Source organism: Bufo bufo, chromosome 8, assembly GCF_905171765.1.
Source record: "Bufo bufo chromosome 8, aBufBuf1.1, whole genome shotgun sequence".
In the NCBI taxonomy this organism is placed as follows: Eukaryota; Metazoa; Chordata; class Amphibia; order Anura; family Bufonidae; genus Bufo; species Bufo bufo.
Window position 1 is genome coordinate 186,081,071 of NC_053396.1, and position 25,514 is coordinate 186,106,584.

The 25,514-nt window shown below is 42.2% G+C and overlaps 1 protein-coding gene across 1 annotated transcript in view; it reads right to left on the bottom strand.

Annotated features, from left to right (window-relative positions):
- LOC120978128 (cytochrome P450 2B4-like) overlaps window positions 1–14,799 on the bottom strand; it is a 54,450-nt gene extending 39,651 nt beyond the window's left edge. Inside the window, exon 1 of the mRNA XM_040406356.1 lies at window positions 14,606–14,799. The gene's annotated coding sequence lies outside the window, so the exon portion shown is untranslated. The remainder of the gene's footprint in view (window positions 1–14,605) is intronic.
- Between the last annotated feature and the right edge of the window lie 10,715 nt (window positions 14,800–25,514).

Consider the following 25,514-nt stretch of genomic DNA (forward strand, 5'->3'; position numbering starts at 1 on the left):
GCCCACGCATATAATGTTTCACAGGGTCAGCTCACCTGCAAGCGCTGCCATATAATTTTTTAGAGGGTCAGCTCACCAGCAGGGCCTCACCTACAATCTTTTATAGGGTCAGCTCACCTGCAGGCCTACGCATATAATGTTTTACATGGTCAGCTCACCTGCAGGCCCTTGCATATAATTTTTTAGAGGGTTAGCTTACCAGCTGGCCCTCACCTACAAGTCTAGTCTCATTATCCAAGAGTCTGGTCAACACAATACTCACCGCCGGGAGTCTCGTTCTTATCGGAATTAACCAGACAAATCGCTCTATCAACTAAGAACGTCCATGCACCACCACCCACAGAATCGAGAAAGAGCTATCAATCTGTCAATCCTTGCCGTGTCCGAGCCGTGATGAGTCAAATTAAGCTGCAGGCTCCACTCCTGGTGGTGCCCTTCCATCAATTCCGGAAGCTGCTCTGTGGGTCATGGAAATAACGCCGCTGGATCACAGGTCGGCATCGTTTATGGTCAGAACTACGACGGTATCTGATCATCTTCAAACCTCCGACTTTTGTTTCTGATTAATGAAAACTTTCTTGGCAAATGCTTTCGCTTTGGTTCGTCTTGCGCCGATGCAAGAATTTCACCTCTTGCGGCGCAATTCTGATGCCCCCCAGCCGTCCCTCTTAATCATGGTCCCAGTTCCGAAAACCAACAAAATAGAACTGGAGTCATATTCCATTATTCCTAGCTGAAGTTTTCAGGCGACCCAGCCTGCTTTGAAAACTGTAAATTTTTTCAATGGTCAGCTAAGCAGCAGGCACTCTCCCATAATTTTTTAAATGGTCCGCTCAGCAGCAGGCCCTCAACCATAATGTTTTAGAGGGTCAGCTCAGTAGCAGGCCCTCATCCATAATTTTTTCGATGGTCAGCTCAACAGCAGACCCTCACCCGTAATGTTTTAGAGGGTCATCTCAGCAGCAGGCCCTCGCCCCTAATGTTTTAGATGGTCATATCAGCAGGCCCTTGCTCCAAATGTTTTAGAGAATCACCAGCAGGCTATCAATCATAATTTTTCAAGAGTGTGTATGATGCCCTCCTTTATGTGTAACAAAGGGTGTATCGGAGTGCCGGTTCCTTGTAATTTTTGGCAGCCCTTTCACTTAGTGCATAGGCTTTTTGAGTGTAGGAGTTCCACTACATCAGTGCTTCTCAATTATTTTCTGTCATGCCCCCCCTAGGAAGAAGAAAACATTTCTTGCCCCCCGCGCGACTGTAAATAGTATCATTTGTCTATAAAATTGTTATAAGTACACCTCTGCATAACACTGTATCCTTATTAACGTATAAGAGAATAAAAAAAGAAAGAAATGTGGATCGGACACACACTTATGGGGGGATCTGTGGATGACGGACACTTATGGGGGGATCTGTGGATGACGGACACTTATGGGGGGATCTGTGGATGACGGACACTTATGGGGGGATCTGTGGATGACGGACACTTATGGGGGATCTGTGGATGACGGACACTTATGGGGGGATCTGTGGATGACGGACACTTATGGGGGGATCTGTGGATGACGGACACTTATGGGGGGGATCTGTGGCTGGTACTGTTACAGGGGGCTCTGTGGCTGGCACTGTTATATATGTGCCATCCACAGACCCCCCACCCCATGACAGTGCCATCCACAGTGCCCCCCCAGCCCATAACAGTGCCATCCACAGACCCCCACCCCTTAACTGTGCCATCCACAGATTCCGTGTGCCCGCCGCCGCCGTTTAAAGTTATTAAACATGCCCCCCTCACTCCTAATAGTACCGTATATCCGAATTTCTTCTGTATAATGCCGGCAGGCGGGCCGGGCGGCCGGTGCGTCCCTCAGTGACGTCACTTGTCTGCGCCGCCTGCTTCATTCATAAAGCCGGCGGCGCAGGCACGTGACATCACTGAGGGACGCGCCGGCCGCCCGGCCTGCCTGCCGGCATTATACAAGAGAAATTCGCACACCCCAAAGGCCGGCCCTGAACGAGCCCCCCTTTACGGAGCCTGGCGCCCCCCCTGGGGGGCGCGCCCCACTATTTGAGAAGCACTGCACTACATGAACAATTGTACCACAATGTTAATGTGGCCCTCCTTTATGTGTAACAAAGGGTGTATCGGAGTGCCTCTTCCTTGTAATTTTTGGCAGCACTTGCACTTTATATACAAATAAATACAAACCGGATTCCAAAAAAGTTAGGACACTATAGAAATTGTGAATAAAAACTGAATGCAATGATGTGGAGGTGCCAACTTCTAAAATTTTATTCAGAATAGAACATAAATCACGGAACAAAAGTTTAAACTGAGAAAATTTACCATTTTAAGGGAAAAATATGTTGAATCAGAATTTCATGGTGTCAACAAATCCCCAAAAAGTTGGGACAAGGCCATTTTCACCACTGTGTGGCATCTCCCCTTCTTCTTACAACACTCAACAGACGTCTGGGGACCGAGGAGACCAGTTTCTCAAGTTTAGAAATAGGAATGCTCTCCCATTCTTGTCTAATACAGGCCTCTAACTGTTCAATCGTCTTGGGCCTTCTTTGTTGCACCTTCCTCTTTATGATGCGCCAAATGTTCTCTATAGGTGAAAGATCTGGACTGCAGACTGGCCATTTCAGTACCCGGATCCTTCTCCTACACAGCCATGATGTTGTGATTGATGCAGAATGTGGTCTGGCATTATCTTGTTGAAAAATGCAGGGTCTTCCCTGAAAGAGATGATGTCTGGATGGGAGCATATGTTGTTCTAGAACCTGAATATTTTTTTCTGCATTGATGGTGCCTTTCCAGACATGCAAGCTGCCCATGCCACACGCACTCATGCAACCCCATACCATCAGAGATGCAGGCTTCTGAACTGAGCGTTGATAACAACTTGGGTTTTCCTTGTCCTCTTTGGTCCGGATGACATGGCGTCCCAGATTTCCAAAAAGAACTTCGAATCGTGACTCGTCTGACCACAGAACAGTCTTCCATTTTGCCACACTCCATTTTAAATGATCCCTGGCCCAGTGAAAACGCCTGAGCTTGTGGATCTTGCTTAGAAATGGCTTCTTCTTTGCACTGTAGAGTTTCAGCTGGCAACGGCGGATGTCACGGTGGATTGTGTTCCCCGACAATGGTTTCTGGAAGTATTCCTGAGCCCATTCTGTGATTTCCTTTACAGTAGCATTCCTGTTTGTGGTGCAGTGTCGTTTAAGGGCCCGGAGATCACGGGCATCCAGTATGGTTTTACGGCCTTGACCCTTACGCACAGAGATTGTTCCAGATTCTCTGAATCTTCGGATGATGTTATGCACAGTTGATGATGATAGATGCAAAGTCTTTGCAATTTTTCGCTGGGTAACACCTTTCTGATATTGCTCCACTATCTTTCTGCGCAACATTGTGGGAATTGGTGATCCTCTTGGCTTCTGAGAGACACTGCCACTCTGAGAAGCTCTTTTTATACCCAATCATGTTGCCAATTGACCTAATTAGTGTTAATTGGTCTTCCAGCTCTTCGTTATGCTCAAATTTACTTTTTCCAGCCTCTTATTGCTACTTGTCCCAACTTTTTTGGGATTTGTTGACACCGTGAAAATTGGAATCAACGTATTTTTCCTTTAAAATGATACATTTACTCGGATTAAACGTTTGATCTGTCATCTACGTTCTATTACAAATAAAATATTGACATTTGCCATCTCCACATCATTGCATTCAGTTTTTATTCACAATTTGTTTAGTGTCCCAACTTTTTTGGAATCCGGTTTGTATATAGGAAAGAATGTTTCCTAACAATTTTTCCTCTAAAATGGATTTTATCTTTAGTTTTGTGCGTATTATTGTCAGTCTGTAAAAGTGGCGTACTACTCGGACAACAACATTCCCAGCAGCGACCTGGGAGTCCAAGATGCATCCAGACATCTTCCCCATGCTGTTCCAGAACCATTTCAGTGGTGTTTCCATCAATTTCTGACTTTTTCCTATGAACCAGGCACCCTCCCCTCTTCAGAGCAGGGGGTGCCTGGTTTAATGCTCGGGTTCTCCCATTGACTTCCATTATAAAAATAAAATATGAGACTTCTACTGTAGAGGAATACTTACTACTAGTAAGTATTCCTATACAGTAGAAGTCTCTTCTTTTTTTTTTTTTAAAGTGACTGGCTATGCAGCTATATAGTGTAGTGGTTAAAGTTCTGGGCTGTGATGCAGAAGCTGTCAATTCAAATCCTGTCACAAATTTTTTCAGAAATAGAGGCTAAACTTAATTTAAATAAATATATATATAAGTTTTTAGCCATAATATATTTACACATATTATATACTTAGAATATATATTATAATATATGTAAATTTATTATGGCTAAAACATCAGTAGTAGTTTCCCACATATTATGCATTAATCTATATTAGAAGTATGCTTATATATATATATATATATATTTTTTATTTATTTTTTACTTTTATTTTTTTAGTAATTACACATTTATTTAGTGCCATACATTTTTTACAATTACAAAAAAATATATAAGATATATAAATCTAATTTAACCCCTTCCCGACATATGACATAATAGTATGTCATGGCGGTAGGTGTGTTCCCGCATTTTGACGTACTATTATATCATGGTGATCGGGCGGGCACCGGAGCAGTACGCGCCTGATTACTGCAGGGGGCCGACAGTCCCTGAAAGCCGGGCCCCTTCTGTATCCACCAGCATCACTGTACAAGCCGATGCCAGTGGATTAACCCCTTCTATGCCTCGATCAGCGCTGACCGCGGCATAGAAGGGATTTCTGGTGGGTGAGGGAGCCCATCGGGTCCCCGCGCTCCTGTGGCTGGGACCCGATGTGTGAGAAGGCAGCCAGATGCCGAGTAGAGGCTGCCCAATGCCTTGGAATGCATCAGGACCTGCCTTCTACGGGTGCCCAGGAGATCCAGCCTCAGGCTGGGTCTCCTAGGTAACCTGTTTGTGTATTACTCAGTGTAATACACTAACAGGCAATGCATTACAATACAGATGTATTGTAATGGATTGTAGAGGGGATCAGACCCCCAAAAGTAGAGTCCCAGAGTGGGACAGAAATAAAGTTTAAATAAAAAAGGCAAAAAAGAGTTTTTAATAAAAAAATAACGTTTCATATAAAAAAAAAACCTTTCCCTTAATTTTATAGAAAAAAATAAGAAAACACACACATATTAGGTATTGCCGCGTCCGTAATGACTGGCCCTATGAATATATCACATGATCCACCCCATACGGTAAACACCGGAAAAAATAAAAACTGTTTAAAAAAAAAGCCACCTTACATCACAAAAAGTGCAACACCAAGTGATCAAAAAGGTGTATGCTCCACAAAATAGTTCCAATAAAACTGACACCTCATCCTGACCTGCAAAAAAAGAGACCCTACATAAGACAATCTCCAAAAAAATAAAAAAAAACTATAGCTCTCATAACATGGAGACATCATTTTTTTGGTTTCAAAGTGTTAAAGTGAAATAAATAAAAAAAGTATACATACTAGATATCGCCGCGTCCGTAATAACCTGCTCTCTAAAAATATCACATGACTTAACCCCTCAGATGAACACAGTAAAAAAATTAAATAAAGACTGTGCCAAAAAAGCCATTTTTTGTCACCTTACATCACATAAATTGCAACACCAAGCGATCAAAAAGGCGTAAGCCCCCAAAATGGTACCAATAAAACCATCACCTCATCCCACAAAAAATGAGCCCCTATCTAAGACAATCTCCTAAAAAAAAAAAAAAAACTATAGCTCTCAGAACATGGAGACACTAAAATATGATTTTTTTGCTTCAAAAATGCTATTATTGTGTTAAAGTGAAATAGATAAAAAAGTATACATGTTAGATATCGCCGTGTCGGTAACAACCTGCTCTATAAAAATATCACATGACCTAATTCCTCAGGTGAACACTGTAAAAAATAAAATAAAAACTGTGCCAAAAAAGCAATTTTTTGTCACCTAACATCATTTAAAGTGCAACACCAAGCGATTAAAAAGGCATATGCCCCCCAAAATAGAACCAATCAAACCGTCATATCATCCTGCAAAAAATGAGCCCCTACCTAAGACAATTGGTCAAAAAATAAAAAAGCTATGGCTCTCAGACTATGGAGACACTAATACATAATTTTTTTGTTTAAAAAATGCTATTATTGTGTAAAACTTAAATAAATAAGAAAGAAATACATATTAGGTATTTCCACGTCCATAACGACCTTCTCTATAAAAATATCACGTGACCTAACCCCTCAGGTGAACGCTGTAAAAATAAATAAAAACTGTGCCAAAACAACCAATTTTTTTTTGGTCATCTTGCCTCATAAGGCTACTTTCACACTTGCGGCAGTTCTGTCGCCGGAACTGCCTGCCGGCAAAACGTATGCCAACTGATGGCATTAGTAAGACTGATCAGGATCCTGATCAGTCTTAAAAACGCCTGATCAGTCAAAAAAATGCATTGAAATGCCCGATCCGTCTTTCTAGTGTCATCCAGCAAAACGGATCCGGCATTTATTTTTTTCACCTTTTTTTTCGGTCTGTGCATATTACTGTTAGGCCTCATGCACACGACCGTTGTTGTGTTCCGTGTCCGTTGTTCCGTTTTCCGTGATTTTCTGTGGACCCATTGACTTTCAATGGGACTGTTGAAAACTCGGATAATGCACCGTTTGTCATCCGCGTCCGTGATCCGTGTTTCCAGTCCGTCAAAAAAATAGGACCTGTCCTATTTTTTTCACGGACAACAGTTCGCGGACCCATTCAAGTCAATGGGTCCGTGAAAAAACACGGAGGCACACAAGATTGTCATCCGCGTCCATTTTTTTCCTATCATTTGCAAGGCAAACTTGACTTAGATTTTTTTTTCACTTTCATGTCTGGTGATCCTCCAAAAATCAAGGAAGACACACGGAAACAAAAAACAGAAACGGATCACGGAACAACGGAACAGCTTTTGGCAGACCGCAAAAAAATACTGTCGTGTGCATGAGGCCTTACTGATACAAGGCACCAAAGCACCTGGAGAAGGGGTATAGAAGACATTATTAAAAATGTACAATTCTACTACTTTCGTCTTCTTCCATCTGGGTGTTTATAAATAAAATATAAATATTTGCAATATGTAAAACACATATGTATTATACTACAGGTCCAGTATATGGTGTTGCCAGAGGGGATATTGTGGTAGCAGTCACCTCGTGGGTCCAAAAGACCCCACTGCCACATAAGAAGACACTGGTATTCTAAGTAGCACATGGTTGGAGGGAGCATATGTCTCAACTAGTACCTCAGAACCGAAGCTGGTTCGGTTTCAAGTTTTAAAGTGGTTTTCGACTTTAAAAATCAACTACCAAAGTTATTCAACGAAGTCACTCACGACTTTGCAAATAAGTTACTTCGGCTCATCGGAGCCCATACATTCTAATACTGTACAGAGACGGATCTGTCTACAGTATTATTGCGAAGATTTGAACGAAGCGACTTCGGATGAAGCATCCAAAGCTTGCTTTGCTCAACACTAGTCTCAATCCTTCTAATACTAGTGGGACAGTCCCAGATTTAAAGGTGGTTTCCTGCTCATCCTGGAGGTTTCCCGCATGCCAAGCTTTTTTCAACTGAAGTCCTGGTGTAAAGCTGCCTTGTCCTGCTATTTTGTTGTCATCTGGGACTCTCTGGCATGGACTCAGCTGCACAATGTTCTCTCTGCCCAACTTCCTCATCTTCTCCCTCACTGTTCTCCAGGCGCGGATTGCAAATTCCCAGGTGTCTCTGCCTTCTAGATCGCTGTATACACAGCGCTCAACGAGCACTGTGTATACAGATCAAGAAGCCCGGCCCGGTGGTCATGTGACCGCCGGGGCCGGGAGAGTTCAGGAGCTGTCGGGTCTTCCACAGACCACGATCAGCCCTGCACTGAGGCTGTACAGTGCAGTATTCTGCTGTACAGCCTCTCTGGGGGGTGTATTTCCCCTGTTACTGGGGCTACTATGTTAGCCCCAGTTACATGAGAAATCAATAGTGAAAAAAAAAAAAAAAGTGAAGTTAAATGTTGAAAAAATAAAATAGGCATATTTGGTATTGCCGCGTCCAAAACATCCGGCTATATAAATATATCACATGATCCACCCTGTCCGATAAACACCACAAAAAAAAAAAAAAAACTGTGTCAAAATAAGCCATTTTTGTCACCTTACATTACAAAAAGTGCAACACCAAGTGAACAAAAAGGTATATGTCCCAAAAAATTGTACCAATAAAACCGTCACATCAGCCTGCAAAAAATGAGCCCCTACATAAAAAATAAAAAAATCGCTAAAAAAAAAAAAAAAACTATACCTCTCAGAGACATTAAAACATCACTTTTTTGTTTAAAAAATGCTATTATTTTGTTAAAGTGAAATAAATTAAAAAAGTATACATATTAGGTATCGCTGTGTCTGTAACAACCAGCTCTATAAAAATATCACGACCTAACCCCTAAGGTGAACACCGTCAAAAAAAATTAAAAAATATAAAATGTCACCTTACATCACAAAAATTGCAACACCAAGCGATAAAAAAGGCGTATGCCCCCCAAAATAGTACCAATAAAACCTTTACCTCATCCCGCAAAAAATGAGATCCTACCTAAGACAATCGGACAAAAAATAAAAAAAATATGACTCAGACAATGAAGACACTAAAATATGATTTTTTTTCTGCTTCAAAACTGCTATTATTGTGTTAAAGTGAAATTTTAAAAAAGTAGACATAATTAGGTATTGCTGCATCCGTAATAACCTGCTCTATAAAAATATCACATGACCTAACCCCTCTGGTGAACACTGTAAAAACATAAAATAAAAACAGTGCCAAAAAAGCCATTTTTTGTCACCTAACATCACATAAAGTACAACACCAAGCAATCAAAAAGGCATATGCCCCCTAAATACTAATCAAACTGTCACCTCATCCCTCAAAAAATGAGATCCTAACTAAGACAATTGGTCAAAAAATTAAAAAGCTTTGGCTCTTAGACTATGGAGAAACTAAAGCATCATATTTTTGGATTCAAAATTGCTATTATTGTGTAAAACTTAAATAAATAAATAAAGTATACATATTAGGTATTGCCACATCCGTAACGATCTGCTCTATAAAAATGTCACATGACCTAACACCTCAGGTGAATGCTGTAAAAATAAATAAATAAAAACTTTGCTAAAACAACCAATTTTTTGGCACATTGCCCCATAAAGTGTAATAATGAATGATCAAAAAATCATATGTACCCAAAAATGGTACCAATAAAAATGTCAACTCTGCAAAAAATAATATAGAGCAATTAAAAATCATATGTACCCCAAAACAGTACCAATAAAACTGGCCCCTTATCCCCTGGTTTTGAAAATGGGGTCACTTTTTGGGAGTTTCTACTGTAAGGCCCTTTCACACGGGCGAAAATTCCGCGGAGGTGCAATGTGGGAGGTGAACGCTTTGCCCCCGCACTGAATCCGGGCCCATTTACTTCAATGGGACTGTGCAGATGAGCGGTAATTTTCATGCATCACTTGTGCGTTGCGTGAAAATTGCAGCATGTTCTATATTCTGCGTTTTTCACCCAACGCAAGCCCCATAGAAATGAATGGGGCTGCGTGAAAATCGCATAGCATCCACAAGCAAGTGCAGATGCAATGCGATTTTCACGCATGGTTGCTAGTAGATGATGTTAGTAAATTGATAAAAGTCAATTTACTGTATTATTTTCCCTTATAACATGGTTATGAAGGAAAATAATAGCATTCTTAATAGAGAATGCTTACTAAAATGTTGCTTGAGGGGTTAAAAAAAATAATAAAATAACTCACCTCATCCACTTCGTCTTCTTCTTCTTTCTTTTTCTTCAGGACCTGCAAAAGGACCTTTGATGACGTAATCGCGCTCACCACGTGGTTCTGCTGAACCCAAATCCGAACTTTCAGTTTTTTATCACACGCATGCAAAACCTGCGCTATAAAAACTGAACAATGCAACGCAATCGCAGTCAAAACTGACTGAAATTGCGTGCGCACTCGCGCGCGGCTTTCCCGCAATGCACAAGCGACGCATCCGGAGCAAATCCGGGACGCTCTTCTGAAAGAGGCCTAAGAGTGCATCAGAGGGGCTTCAAATGGGACATAGCATCTAAAAGCCAGTTTAGCAAAATCTGCCTTCCAAAAACCATATGGCGCTACTTTTCTTCTGCACCCTGCCGTGTGCTCTTACATCAGTTTATGACCACATGTGGGGTGTTTATGTAAACCGCAGAATCAGGGTAATAAATATTGAGTTTTGTTTGACTGGTAACCTTCGATGTGTTAAAGAAAAAAATGGATTAAAATAGAAAATCTGCCAGAAAAGTGAAATTTAGAAATTTGATCTCCATTTTAATTTATTTCTTGTGGAGCACATAAAAGGGTTAACAAAGTTTGCAAAATCAGTTTTGAGTAACTTGAGGAGTGTAGTTTCTACAATGGGGTCATTTATGACGGGTTTTCACAATGTAAGCCCCACAAAGTGACTTCAGACCTGAACTGGTTCTTAAGAAGTGGGTTTTGAAAATATTCTTTACAATTTTAAGAATTGCTTCTAAAGTTCCAAGCCTTCTAACGTCCTAAAAAAATAAAATGACATTTACAAAATGATTCCAACATAAAGTAGACATATGGGGAATGTTAAGTAATAAATACAGTCCTGATCAAAAGTTTAAGAACACTTGAAAAATGGCAAAAAAAATCATATTTAGCATGGCTGGATCTTAACAAGGTTCCAAGTAGAGCTTCAACATGCAACAAGAAGAAATGGGAGTGAGACAAAACATTTTTTGAGCATTCAATTTAATGAAAACAATGAATAAACTGAAACAGGCTGTTTTTCAGCTGATCAAAAGTTTAGGACCACACCTCCAAAAAAAAACTAAACCCCCCCCAAAACAGAAATCCAACTTCCAAACATGAACTCAGTAATGAGTAGCTCCTCTGTTATTGTTTATCACTTCAAAAATTTGTTTCGGCATGCTTGATGCAAGCGTTTCCATGAGGTGAGTGGGAACATTTCTCCAAGTGGTGAAGACAGCCGCACGAAGGCCATCTACTGTCTGGAACTGTTGTCCATTTTTGTAAACTTCCCTTGCCATCCATCCCCAAAGGTTCTCAATTGAATTTAGATCAGGGGAACACGCAGGATGGGCCAACAGAGTGATGTTATTCTCCTGGAAGAAGTCCCTTGTCCTGCGGGCATTGTGTACTGTAGCGTTGTCCTGTTGAAAAACCCAGTCGTTGCCACACAGACGAGGGCCCTCAGTCATGAGGAATGCTCTCTGCAACATCTGGACATAGCCAGCGACCGTTTGACGCCCCTGCACTTCCTGACGCTCCATTGTTCCACTGAAGGAAAAAGCACCCCAGACCATTATGGCGCCCCCTCCACTGTGGTGCGTAGAAAACATCTCAGGTGGGATCTGCTTGTCATGCCAGTAACTTTGGAAACCATCAGGACCATCAAGGTAAAAAAAATTCTCATCAGAGAATAAAACTTTCTTCCACCTTTGAATGTCCCATGTTTGGTGCTCTCTTGCAAAGTCCAAACGAGCAGTTCTGTGGCGTTCAAGGAGATGAGGTCTTTGAAGACGTTTTTTGTTTTTGAAGCCCTTCAGTCTCAGATGCCGTCTGATGGTTATGGGGCTGCAGTCAGCACCAGTAAGGGCCTTAATTTGGGTTGAGGATCGTCCAGTGTTTTGACGGACAGTCAATTGGATCCTCCAGCTCAGTGCTGATTACATTTTTTGGGGTCTTCCACTTGACTTTTTTGTTCCATAACCCTCAGGATCATTTAAGAAATTCCAAATGATTGTCTTACTGCGTCCCACCTCAGCAGCGATGGCGCGCTGTGAGAGACCCTGCTTATGCAGTTCAACAACCCGACCACGTTCAAAAAGGGAGTTTTTTTTTGCCTTTGCCATCACAACATGTGACTACGTGACAGAAAATGACAATGAATCCATATTATTTTTTGCCATTTTTCAAGTGGTCTTAAACTTTTGATCAGGACTCTATTTTATGAGGTATCACTTTCTGTTTTAAAAGCAGAGAAATAAAAATTTTGAAAATTGCTAATTTTTCTAAATTTTTGGTAAATTTGGGATTTTTTCCTACATAAAGGTGAAATATATTGACTCAAATTTATGACTATCATGAAGTAAAATGTTTCATGAGAAAACAATCTCAGAATGGCTTGGATAAATAAGAGTGTTCCAAAGTTATTACCACATAAAGTGACACATGTCAGATTTGCTAAATTAGGCCTGGTCAGAAAGGGGGTAAATGGCCCGGTCTGGAAGTGGTTAACATGTGATCGTCTGATCCCTTCTGCCATACACTGCAATGATTCACCATTTCACTCTACAGGACATTTATTGCAGATCACAGACAATGGTGCTTGGTATCTGCCCCAGCAGAATCAAATACCACAGTGCAGCACAATATACTGCCCCAGCAGAACCAAATAACACAGTGCAGCACAATATACTGCCCCAGCAGAACCAAATACCACAGTGCAGCACAATATACTGCCCCAGCAGAACCAGATACCACAGTGCAGCACAATATACTGCCCCAGCAGAACCAAATACCAGAGTGCAGCACAATATACTGCCCCAGCAGAACCAAATACCACAGTGCAGCACAATATACTGCCCCAGCAGAACCAAATACCACAGTGCAGCACAATATACTGCCCCAGCAGAACTAGATACCACAGTGCAGCAGGAGAATTCGGGTGCCTACACACGCTGCAGATTTTTTATTGTATATATAGTATGGCATACATTTTATTCATATGTACTGTACTAGTAATGGAATATACACTGCTCAAAAAAATAAAGGGAACACTTAAACAACACAATGTAACTCCAAGTCAATCACACTTCTGTGAAATCAAACTGTCCACTTAGGAAGCAACACTGAGTGACAATCAATTTCACATGCTGTTGTGCAACTGGGATAGACAACAGGTGGAAATTATAGGCAATTAGCAAGACACCCCCAATAAAGGAGTGGTTCTGCAGGTGGTGACCACAGACCAATTCTTAGTTCCTATGCTTCCTGGCTGATGTTTTGGTCACTTTTGAATGCTGGCGGTGCTTTCACTCTAGTGGTAGCATGAGACGGAGTCTACAACCCACACAAGTGGCTCAGGTAGTGCAGCTTATCCAGGATGGCACATCAATGCGAGCTGTGGCAAGAAGGTTTGCTGTGTCTGTCAGCGTAGTGTCCAGAGCATGGAGGAGCTACCAGGAGACAGGCCAGTACATCAGGAGACGTGGAGGAGGCCGTAGGAGGGCAACAACCCAGCAGCAGGACCGCTACCTCTGCCTTTGTGCAAGGAGGAACAGGAGGAACACTGCCAGAGCCCTACAAAATGACCTCCAGCAGGCCACAAATGTGCATGTGTCTGCTCAAACGGTCAGAAACAGACTCCATGAGGGTGATATGAGGGCCCAACGTCCACAGGTGGGGGTTGTGCTTACAGCCCAACACCGTGCAGGACGTTTGGCATTTGCCAGAGAACACCAAGATTGGCAAATTCGCCAATGGCGCCCTGTGCTCTTCACAGATGAAAGCAGGTTCACACTGAGCACATGTGACAGACGTGACAGAGTCTGGAGACGCCGTGGAGAACGTTCTGCTGCCTGCAACATCCTCCAGCATGACCGGTTTGGCATTGGGTCAGTAATGGTGTGGGGTGGCATTTCATTGGAGGGCCGCACAGCCCTCCATGTGCTCGCCAGAGGTAGCTTAACTTCCATTAGGTACCGAGATGAGATCCTCAGACCCCTTGTGAGACCATATGCTGGTGCGGTTGGCCCTGGGTTCCTCCTAATGCAAGACAATGATAGACCTAATGTGGCTGGAGTGTGTCAGCAGTTCCTGCAAGACGAAGGCATTGATGCTATGGACTGGCCCGCCCGTTCCCCAGACCTGAATCCAATTGAGAACATCTGGGACATCATGTCTCGCTCTATCCACCAACGTCACGTTGCACCACAGACTGTCCAGGAGTTGGCAGATGCTTTAGTCCAGGTATGGGGGGAGATCCCTCAGGAGACCGTTCGCCACCTCATCAGGAGCATGCACAGGCGTTGTAGGGAGGTCATACAGGCACGTGGAGGCCACACACACTACTGAGCCTCATTTTGACTTGTTTTAAGGACATTACATCAAAGTTGGATCAGCCTGTAGTGTGTTTTTCCACTTTAATTTTGAGTGTGACTCCAAATCCAGACCTCCATGGGTTGAAAAATTTGATTTCCATTCTTTTATTTTTGTGTGATTTTGTTGTCAGCACATTCAACTATGTAAAGAACAATGTATTTCAGAAGAATATTTAATTAATTCAGATCTAGGATGTGTTATTTTTGTGTTCCCTTTATTTTTTTGAGCAGTGTACTTGTCTACACATGACTATGTATATACTAGTACACTAGATATGTGATGAATATACTGTGTTCCAAATATATATAAGACAGCTCTCACCTTTGTTGCTTTCGCAGACTTGACTATGAACAAACGAAATCCAAAGAAAAAACTTGTGGTCCAGCTTCCCATAAAAAACTTGCAGCTTTATTAATAACAATAAAAAACTGTTATCAAAACACGAACAACATACAAGATCCACGATGTCTACATGTTTTGGACTCCACAATCTTATTCCTTACTCATGACATACAGAAACATGTGGTGCATCACATTCGGCATCACATGCTCAAAAGGGGAGGAGAACTGATCAGACACCAAAAACCAACACCCAATGCATCAAAAAGAAAAAAACACATATACAGTGGATATAAAAAGTCTACACACACGTGTTAAAATGTCAGGTTTCTGTGCTGTAAAAAAATCATTTCAGAACTTTTTTCACCTTTAATGTGACCTATAAACTGTACAACTCAATTGAAAAACAAACTGAAATCTTTTAGGTGGAGGGAAGAAAACAAAACAAAAAATATAATGTGGCTGCATAAGTGTGCACACCCTCTTATAACTGGGGATGTAGCTGTGTTCAGAATTAAGCAATCACATTCAAAATCATGTTAAATAGGAGTCAGCATACACCTGCGATCATTTAACCACCTCAGCCCCCCTAGCTTAAACACCCTTAATGACCAGGCCACTTTTTACACTTCTGACCTACCCTACTTTCACCGTTTATTGCTCGGTCATGCAACTTACCACCCAAATGAATTTTTCCTCCTTTTCTTCTCACTAATAGAGCTTTCATTTGGTGGTATTTCATTGGTGCTGACATTTTTACTTTTTTTGTTATTAATCAAAATTTAATGATTTTTTTGAAAAAAAAAGACATTTTTCACTTTCAGTTGTAAAATTTTGCAAAAAAAACGACATCCATATATAAATTTTTCTCTAAATTTATTGTTCTACATGTCTTTGATTAAAAAAAAATGTTTGGGTAAAAAAAATGGTTTGGGTAAAAGTTATAGCGTTTACAAAAATGTGAATTTCCGCTTTTTGAAGCAGCTCTGACTTTCTGAGCACCTGTCATGTTTCCTGAGGTTCTACAATGGCCAGACAGTACAAACACCCCACAAATGACCCCATTTCGGAAAGTAGACACCCTAAGGTATTCGCTGATGGGCATAGTGAGTTCATAGAACTTTTTATTTTTTGTCACAAGTTAGCGGAAAATGATGATATATATATATTTTTTTTTACAAAGTCTCATATTCCACTAACTTGTGACAAAAAATAAAAACTTCTATGAACTCACTATGCCCATCAGCGAATACCTTGGGGTGTCTTCTTTCCAAAATGGGGTCACTTGTGGGGTAGTTATACTGCCCTGGCATTCTAGGGGCCCTAATGTGTGGTAAGTAGTTTAAAATCAAAATCAGTAAAAAATGGCCTGTGAAATCCGAAAGGTGCTCTTTGGAATGTGGGCCCTAGGCTGCAAAAAAGTGTCACACATGTGGTATCTCCGTACTCAGAAATTGGGCAATGTGTTTTGGGGTGTCATTTTACATATACCCATGCTGGGTGAGATAAATATCTTGGTCAAATGCCAACTTTGTATAAAAAAAATGGGAAAAGTTGTATTTTGCCAAGATATTTCTCTCACCCAGCATGGGTATATGTAAAATGACACCCCAAAACACATTGCCCAACTTCTCCTGAGTACGGAGATACCACATGTGTGACACTTTTTTGCAGCCTAGGTGGGCAAAGGGGCCCACATTCCAAAGAGCACCTTTCAGATTTCACCGGCCATTTTTTGCAGATTTTGATTTCAAACCACTTCTCACGCATTCGGCCCCTAAAATGCCAGGGCAGTATAACTACCCCACAAGTGACCCCATTTTGGAAAGAAGACACCCCAAGGTATTTCGTGATGGGCATAGTGAGTTCATGGAAGTTTTTATTTTTTGTCACAAGTTAGTGGAATATGAGACCTTGTAAGAAAAAAAAAAAGAAAAACAAATCATAACTTGTGACAAAAAATATAAAATTCTAGGAACTCGCCATGCCCCTCACGGAATACCTTGGGGTGTCTTCTTTCCAAAATGGGGTCACTTGTGGGGTAGTTATACTGCCCTGGCATTCTAGGGGCCCTAATGTGTGGTAAGTAGGTAAATGACCTGTGAAATCCGAAAGGTGCTCTTTGGAATGTGGGCCCCTTTGCCCACCTAGGCTGCAAAAAAGTGTCACACATGTGGTATCGCCGTATTCAGGAGAAGTTGGGCAATGTGTTTTGGGGTGTCTTTTTACATATACTCATGCTGGGTGAGATAAATATCTCGGCAAAAGACAACTTTTCCCATTTTTTATACAAAGTTGGCATTTGACCAAGATATTTATCTCACCCAGCATGGGTATATGTAAAATGACACCCCAAAACACATTGCCCAACTTCTCCTGAGTACGGCGATACCAGATGTGTGACACTTTTTTGCAGCCTAGATGCGCAAAGGGGCCCACATTCCTTTTATGAGGGCATTTTTAGACATTTGGATCCCAGACTTCTCACGCTCTAGGGCCCCTAAAATGCCAGGGCAGTATAAATACCCCACATGTGACCCCATTTTGGAAAGAAGACACCCCAAGGTATTCAATGAGGGGCATGGCGAGTTCATAGAATTTTTTTTTTTTTGGCACAAGTTAGCGGAAATTTTTTTTTTATTTTTTTTTCTCAAAAAGTCTCCCTTTCCGCTAACTTGGGACAAAAATTTCAATCTTTCATGGACTCAATATGCCCCTCAGCGAATACCTTGGGGTGTCTTCTTTCCGAAATGGGGTCACATGTGGGGTATTTATACTGCCCTGGCATTCTAGGGGCCCTAAAGCGTGAGAAGAAGTCTGGAATATAAATGTCTAAAGATTTTTACGCATTTGGATTCCGTGAGGGGTATGGGGAGTTCATGTGAGATTTTATTTTTTGACACAAGTTAGTGGAATATGAGACTTTGTAAGAAAAAAATAATAATTCCGCTAACTTGGGGCAAAAAAATTTCTGAATGGAGCCTTACAGGGGGGTGATCAATGACAGGGGGGTGATCAATGACAGGGGGGTGATCAGGGAGTCTATATGGGGTGATCACCCCCTGTCATTGATCACCCCCCTATAAGGCTCCATTCAGATGTTCGTATGTGTTTTGCGGATCCGATCCATGAATCCGTGGATCCGTAAAAAACATACGGACATCTGAATGCAGCCTTACAGGGGGGTGATCAATGACAGGGGGGTGATCAATGACAGGGGGGTGATCAGAAAGTCTATATGGGGTGATCACCCCCCTGTCATTGATCACCCCCCTGTAAGGCTCCATTCAGACGTCCGTATGTGTTTTGCGGATCCGATCCATGTATCAGTGGATCCGTAAAAATCATACGGACGTCTGAATGCAGCCTTACAGGGTGGTGATCAATGACAGAGGGGGTGATCAATGACAGGGGGGTGATCAGGGAGTCTATATGGGGTGATCACCCCCCTGTCTTTGATCACCCCCCTGTAAGGCTCCAATCAGACGTCCGTATGTGTTTTGCGGATCCGATCCATGTATCAGTGGATCCGTAAAAAAACATACGGACATCTGAATGCAGCCTGACAGGGGGGTGATCAATGACAGGGGGGTGATCAATGACAGGGGGGTGATCAGGGAGTCTATATGGGGTGATCACCCCCCTGTCATTGATCACCCCCCTGTAAGGCTCCATTCAGACGTCCGTATGTGTTTTGCGGATCCGATCCATGTATCAGTGGATCCGTAAAAATCATACGGACGTCTGAATGGAGCCTTACAAGGGGGTGATCAATGACAGGGGGGTGATCAGGGAGTCTATATGGGGTGATCACCCCCCTGTAAGGCTTCATTCAGACGTCTGTATGTGTTTTGCGGATCCGATCCATGTATCCGTGGATCCGTAAAAAACATATGGACATCTGAATGCAGCCTTACAGGCGGGTGATCATTGACAGGGGGGTGATCAATGACAGGGGGGTGATCAGGGAGTCTATATGGGGTGATCACCCCCGTCATTGATCACCCCCCTGTAAGGCTCCATTCAGACGTCCGTATGTGTTTTGCGGATCCGATCCATGTATCAGTGGATACGTAAAAATCATACGGACGTCTGAATGGAGCCTTACAGGGGGGTGATCAATGACAGGGGGGTGATCAGGGAGTCTATATGGGGTGATCACCCCCTGTCATTGATCACCCCCCTGTAATGCTCTATTCAGACGTCCGTATGTGTTTTGCGGATCCGATCCATGTATCAGTGGATCCGTAAAAATCATACGGACGTCTGAATGGAGCCTTACAAGGGGGTCATCAATGACAGGTGGGTGATCAGGGAGTCTATATGGGGTGATCACCCCCCTGTAAGGCTTCATTCAGACGTCTGTATGTGTTTTGCGGATCCGATCCATGTATCCGTGGATCCGTAAAAAACATATGGACATCTGGATGCAGCCTTACAGGCGGGTGATCAATGACAGGGGGGGTGATCAATGACAGGGAGGTGATCAGGGAGTCTATATGGGGTGATCACCCCCGTCATTGATCACCCCCTGTAAGGCTCCATTCAGACGTCCGTATGTGTTTTGCGGATCCGATCCATGTATCAGTGGATCCGTAAAAATCATACGGACGTCTGAATGGAGCCTTACAGGGGGGTGATCAATGACAGGGGGGTGATCAATGACAGGGGGGTGATCAGGGAGTCTATATGGGGTGATCAGGGGTTAATTAGGGGTTAATAAGTGACAGGGGGGGTGTAGTGTAGTGTGGTGATTGGTGCAACTTTACAGAGCTGCCTGTGTCCTCTGGTGGTCGATCCAAACAAAAGGGACCACCAGAGGACCAGGTAGCAGGTATATTAGACGCTGTTATCAAAACAGCGTCTAATATGCCTGTTAGGGGTTAAAAAAATCGCATCTCCAGCCTGCCAGCGAACGATCGCCGCTGGCAGGCTGGAGATCCACTCGCTTACCTTCCGATCCTGTGAACGCGCGCGCCTGTGTGTGCGCGTTCACAGGAAATCTCGCGTCTCGCGAGATGACGCATATATGCGTGGCTCTGCGCAGGGCTGCCGCCTCCGGAACGCGATCCTGCGTTAGGCAGTCCGGAGGCGGTTAAAGTCCATCTGATTAACCCCAAATAAAGTTCAGCTGCTCTAGTTGGTCTTTCCTGAAATTTTCTTGGCAAAAGCCATGGTCCACAAAAAGGTTCCAAAACATCAGAGTGATCTCATTTTTAAAAGGTATCGGTCAGGAGAAGGGTACAAAAGAATTTCCAAGGCATTAGCTATACCATGGAACACAGTGAAGACAGTCATCATCAAGTGGAGAAAATATGGCACAACAGTGACATTACCAAGAACTGGACGTCCCTCCAAAATTGATGAAAAGACGAGAAGAAAACTGGTCTGGGAGGCTACCAAGAGGCCTACAGCAACATTAAAGGAGCTGCAGGAATATCTGGCAAGTACTAGCTGTGTGGTACATGTGACAACAATCTCCCGTATTCTTCACATGTCTGGGCTATGGGGTAGAGTGGCAAGACGAAAGCCTTTTCTTACGAAGAAAAACATCCAAGCCAGGCTACATTTTGCAAAAACACATCTGAAGTCTCCCAAAAGCATGTGGGAAAAGGTGTTATGGTCTGATGAACTGTTGAACTTTTTGGCCATAATTCCAAAAGATATGTTTGGTGCAAAAACAACACTGCACATCACCAAAAGAACACCATACCCACAGTGAAGCATGGTGGTGGCAGCATCATGCTTTGGGGCTGTTTTTTTTTTTTTCAGCTGGAACTGGGGCCTTAGTTAAGCTAGAGGGAATTATGAACAGTTCCAAATACCAGTCAATATTGGCACAAAACCCCAGGCTTCCGCTAGAAAGCTGAACATGAAGAGGAACTTCATCTTTCAGCATGACAACGACCCAAAGCATACATCCAAATCAACAAAGAAATGGCTTCCCCAGAAGAAGATTAAAGTTTTGGAATGGTCCAGCCAGAGCCCAGACCTGAATCCGATTAAAAATCTGTAGGGTGATCTGAAGAGGGCTGTGCACAGGAGATGCCCTCGCAATCTGACAGATTTGGAGTGTTTTTGCAAAGAAGGGTGGGCAAACCTTGACAAGTCAAAATTTGCCATGCTGATAGACTCATACCCAAAAAGACTGAGTGCTCTAATAAAATCAAAAGGTCCTTCAACAAAGTATTAGTTTAAGGGTGTGCACACTTATGCAACCATATTATTATAACCAATCTTTCAAATATCTGGGAATTAGCGATAACAATGGTTGCAGGAGAGAATCCACCCACTCTGATAATTTCTCAGACTTAGGGCTTATGCACACAAATGTTTTTGCGTTCCGTATACGGGTCATATTTTGATTCCGTAAACAGTCCGTATACGGAACCATTCATTTCAATGGGTCCGGAAAAGATGCGGACAGCACTCTGTGTGCTGTCCGCATCTGTTGCTCCGTTCCGTGGCCCCGCAAAAATTATGAGGCATGTCCTATTCTTGTCCATTTTGCAGACAAGAATAGGCATGTCTATAATGGGCCTCCTGTTCCGTTCCGCAAATTGCGGAAGGCACACGGGCGGCATCCGTTTTTTGCGGATCGGCAATTTGCGGACCGCAAAAAAGGCATGGTTGTGTGCATGAGCCCTAAGAACCAAATCCAGCAACTATTGGTCTCATAGGGGGTGGAAACTCTCCTTTATGTATCTTAGGTAAAGCATGAAAGATAGAAACGATGGGATGTCCCACATATATATATTCCATTTATTTTTTACTCAAAATACCCATGGCAAAACCACACTGCACCAAATCCTGCAATTTTTTCTGATAGAGGGAGAGAGGATTGCTCTTCAGTAGGAAGAAAGTTGCTGAATCTCCCAACATTTTCTAAATGTGTGATTTATACACATAACTATCCATTAGAACAACTGCTCCACCCTTATCAGCTTCTTTAATTACTATATCCCATCTCTTTATTAATTCATTTAGTGCATTGTGTTAAGCCATGGACATGTTGAAACCTTTCTTATGTGGAATTGTGCACCCCACCCTTTCCTTTCTCAGTAATAATTTTTCATGTAACGCACATAAAAAAATTTGCACTAAATCCTGGAAATGATCCAGAGCAGGAGATCTCAATTGTAATGGATAAAAATCACTGTTTCATGTTTTAAATTTTTTTTAATGTATTTTGTTTGTGAGTCTCGTCCTCCTCTTGGCGCATTTACTGCAGAGAAGCTATTTGTACTAATTCCCTGAACTCTAAGGAAGAAATAGATGTATCTGAAATATACTGTGTACTGACATCCAAAAGATTATCAAAAGAATCATTCATGGTCTGGAAATGTTTTTTCAAAGTCAAAGTTCGTGCTAGTCTGTTGACATCTCTAATTGTTCGATATGGATCAAAATGACATGTTGGAGTGAACGAAATGGTGTATCGAAAAGAATATGATATCACGTGTGAACAAGCCCCTATTTGAGGAGCTGGACAGCAAGTTGAAGGAGAATCTAACAAAATTGGAAGAGAATCTTGCAGAGATAAATACAACAGAGATCTCCTGGACTATAAATCAAATCAAATACTCCCCGATCAATTTTAAGAAAAACAGCCCGCTCTAGGAGAAAGCGTTCAGCTAAGGTTTTCTTTAGCTCAACTGAGATTGAGTCATCTGATTCAGCACCAGAAATGAACAATTCTCCTACTAATGTTAGTGTGAATACCGCATATATACCAACAGAAAGAGCTGCAACGGGAAGGAAACCAATGGCAAAAAACGCCGGGCGGGGAGGAAACATCGCAGGAGGACGGCGATATCCCTCTCGCCACAAGCAGGAATAAATGATCTCCAAGTGATACATTTATCATCCACCATTTTGTCACAGACACAAGAGGATTTATTAAAAAGGAGACTGTCGTTCACTCCAACATGTCATTTTGATCTATATTAAACAATTAGAGATGTCAACAGGGTAGCATGAATTTTGACTTTAACCCTTTCAGGCCCGAATTTTTTTTATTTTTTTTGCGCTTTAGTTTTGCACTCCCTGCCTTCCTAGAGCCAAAACTTTTTTATTTGTCTGCTCACATAGTCATATAAAAACCGATTTGATACATATGCAAATTAACCGGAGATGAGTCAGAGCTTGAAAATATGACTCTTCTCTGGTCACACAAGTAAGATATGACTCTTTTATGTTAATTTGCATATGTATCAAATCGGTTTTTTTACACAATAAAAGCACACAGAGCTATGGGGACTGGATATTGCGGATGTGCTAGTACCATCTACCGTAGCAACCCATGTCCTCAGCTCTATACCCAAAATCCCAGTGACAGGTTCCCTTTAATATTGCAAATGATGCAGTGGGAAGCAAGAAAAAAAATTCCAAATGGGGTGAAATTGCAAGAAAAAAAAGCAATTCCACCACAGTTTTACGGGTTTTTTATTTACAACGTTCGATGCGCGATAAAACTGACTGGTTATTTTTATTCGACAGGTCAGTATGAATCCGGCGATACCTTATATGTATAGTTTTTCTCGCGTTTTGATTGCGTAGTGATAAAAAAAATTTGAGGAGAAAAATCTGTTTTTTGTCACCATATTTTGACCCCTATATCATTTTTGCAATTATGTGTACAGAGCTGTACGGAGTCTCATTTATTGCGGGGTGATCTGAACTTTTCATTGATACCATTCTGGGGTGTGTACAGTCGTGGCCAAAAGTTTTGAGAATGACACAAATATTAGTTTTCACAAAGTTTGCTGCTAAACTGCTTTTAGATCTTTGTTTCAGTTGTTTCTGTGATGTAGTGAAATATAATTACACGCACTTCATACGTTTCAAAGGCTTTTATCGACAATTACATGACATTTATGCAAAGAGTCAGTATTTGCAGTGTTGGCCCTTCTTTTTCAGGACCTCTGTAATTCGACTGGGCATGCTCTCAATCAACTTCTGGGCCAATTCCTGACTGATAGCAACCCATTCTTTCATAATCACTTCTTGGAGTTTGTCAGAATTAGTCGGTTTTTGTTTGTCCACCCGCCTCTTGAGGATTGACCAGAAGTTCTCAATGGGATTAAGATCTGGGGAGTTTCCAGGCCATGGAGCCAAAATGTCAACGTTTTGGTCCCCGAGCCACTTAGTTATCACTTTTGCCTTATGGCACGGTGCTCCATCATGCTGGAAAATGCATTGTTCTTCACCAAACTGTTGTTGGATTGTTGGAAGAAGTTGCTGTTGGAGGGTGTTTTGTTACCATTTTTTATTCATGGCTGTGTTTTTGGGCAAAATTGTGAGTGAGCCCACTCCCTTGGATGAGAAGCAACCCCACACATGAATGGTCTCAGGATGCTTTACTGTTGGCATGACACAGGACTGATGGTAGCGCTCACCTTTTCTTCTCCGGACAAGCCTTTTTCCAAATGCCACAAACAATCGGAAAGAGGCTTCATCGGAGAATATGACTTTGCCCCAGTCCTCAGCAGTCCATTCACCATACTTTCTGCAGAAGATCAATCTGTCCCTGATGTTTTTTTGGAGAGAAGTGGCTTCTTTGCTGCCCTTCTTGACACCAGGCCATCTTCCAAAAGTCTTCGCCTCACTGTGCGTGCAGATGCGCTCACACCTGCCTGCTGCCATTCCTGAGCAAGCTCTGCACTGGTGGCACTCCGATCCCGCAGCTGAATCCTCTGTAGGAGACGATCTTGGCGCTTGCTGGACTTTCTTGGACGCCCTGAAGCCTTCTTAACAAGAATTGAACCTCTTTCCTTGAAGTTCTTGATGATCCTATAAATTGTTGATTGAGGTGCAATCTTAGTAGCCACAATATCCTTGCCTGTGAAGCCATTTTTATGCAACGCAATGATGGCTGCATGCGTTTCTTTGCAGGTCACCATGGTTAACAATGGAAGAACAATGATTTCAAGCATCACCCTCCTTTTAACATGTCAAGTCTGCCATTTTAACCCAATCAGCCTGACATAATGATCTCCAGCCTTGTGCTCGTCAACATTCTCACCTGAGTTGACAAGACGATTACTGAAATGATCTCAGCAGGTCCTTTAATGACAGCAATGAAATACAGTGGAAAGTTTTTTTTGGGATTAAGTTAATTTTCATGGCAAAGAAGGACTATGCAATTCATCTGATCACTCTTCATAGCATTCTGGAGTATATGCAAATTGCTATTATAAAAACTTAAGCAGCAACTTTTCCAATTTCCAATATTTGTGTAATTCTCAAAACTTTTGGCCACGACTGTATGACTTTTTGTTCACTTTTTATAAAAAAAATTGTAGAAAATGAAGCGGCCAAAAACGGCGATTCGGCCATTTGCTAAAAGATGTTGTTTGTAAACATACAGTTATTTATCACGCGCGTGCAAAACGCATCAAAACGCATTGCACATGCGCGATAAAAACTGAACAGCGAAACGCAATTGTAGGCAAAACTGAATGACTTTGCCTGCAAAATCCCGCATTTTTCACTGAACGCATTCGCAATGCATCCGGACCTAATCCGGACACACTTATCTGCAAGGGGCCTAAATTAATTAATAAAGAGATCGGATATAGTAATTAAGAAGCTGATAAGGGTGGAACGGTTGTTCTAATGGATAGGCCTCTTTAACACGAACGTTACGGATTAGATCCGAATGCGTTCAGGGTGCGTTCAGTGAAATTCGCATGATTTTGTAAGCAAGTTCAGTCAGTTTTGTCTGCGATTGCGTTCAGTTGTTCAGTTTTTTCCGTGCGAATGCAATGTGTTTTAATGCGTTTTTCACACGCGTGATAAAAAACCGAAGGTTTACAAATAACATCTCTTAGTAACCATCAGTGAAAAACGCATCGCATCGCAGTGTGTTATTGTAAATAAAAGAGCCCTT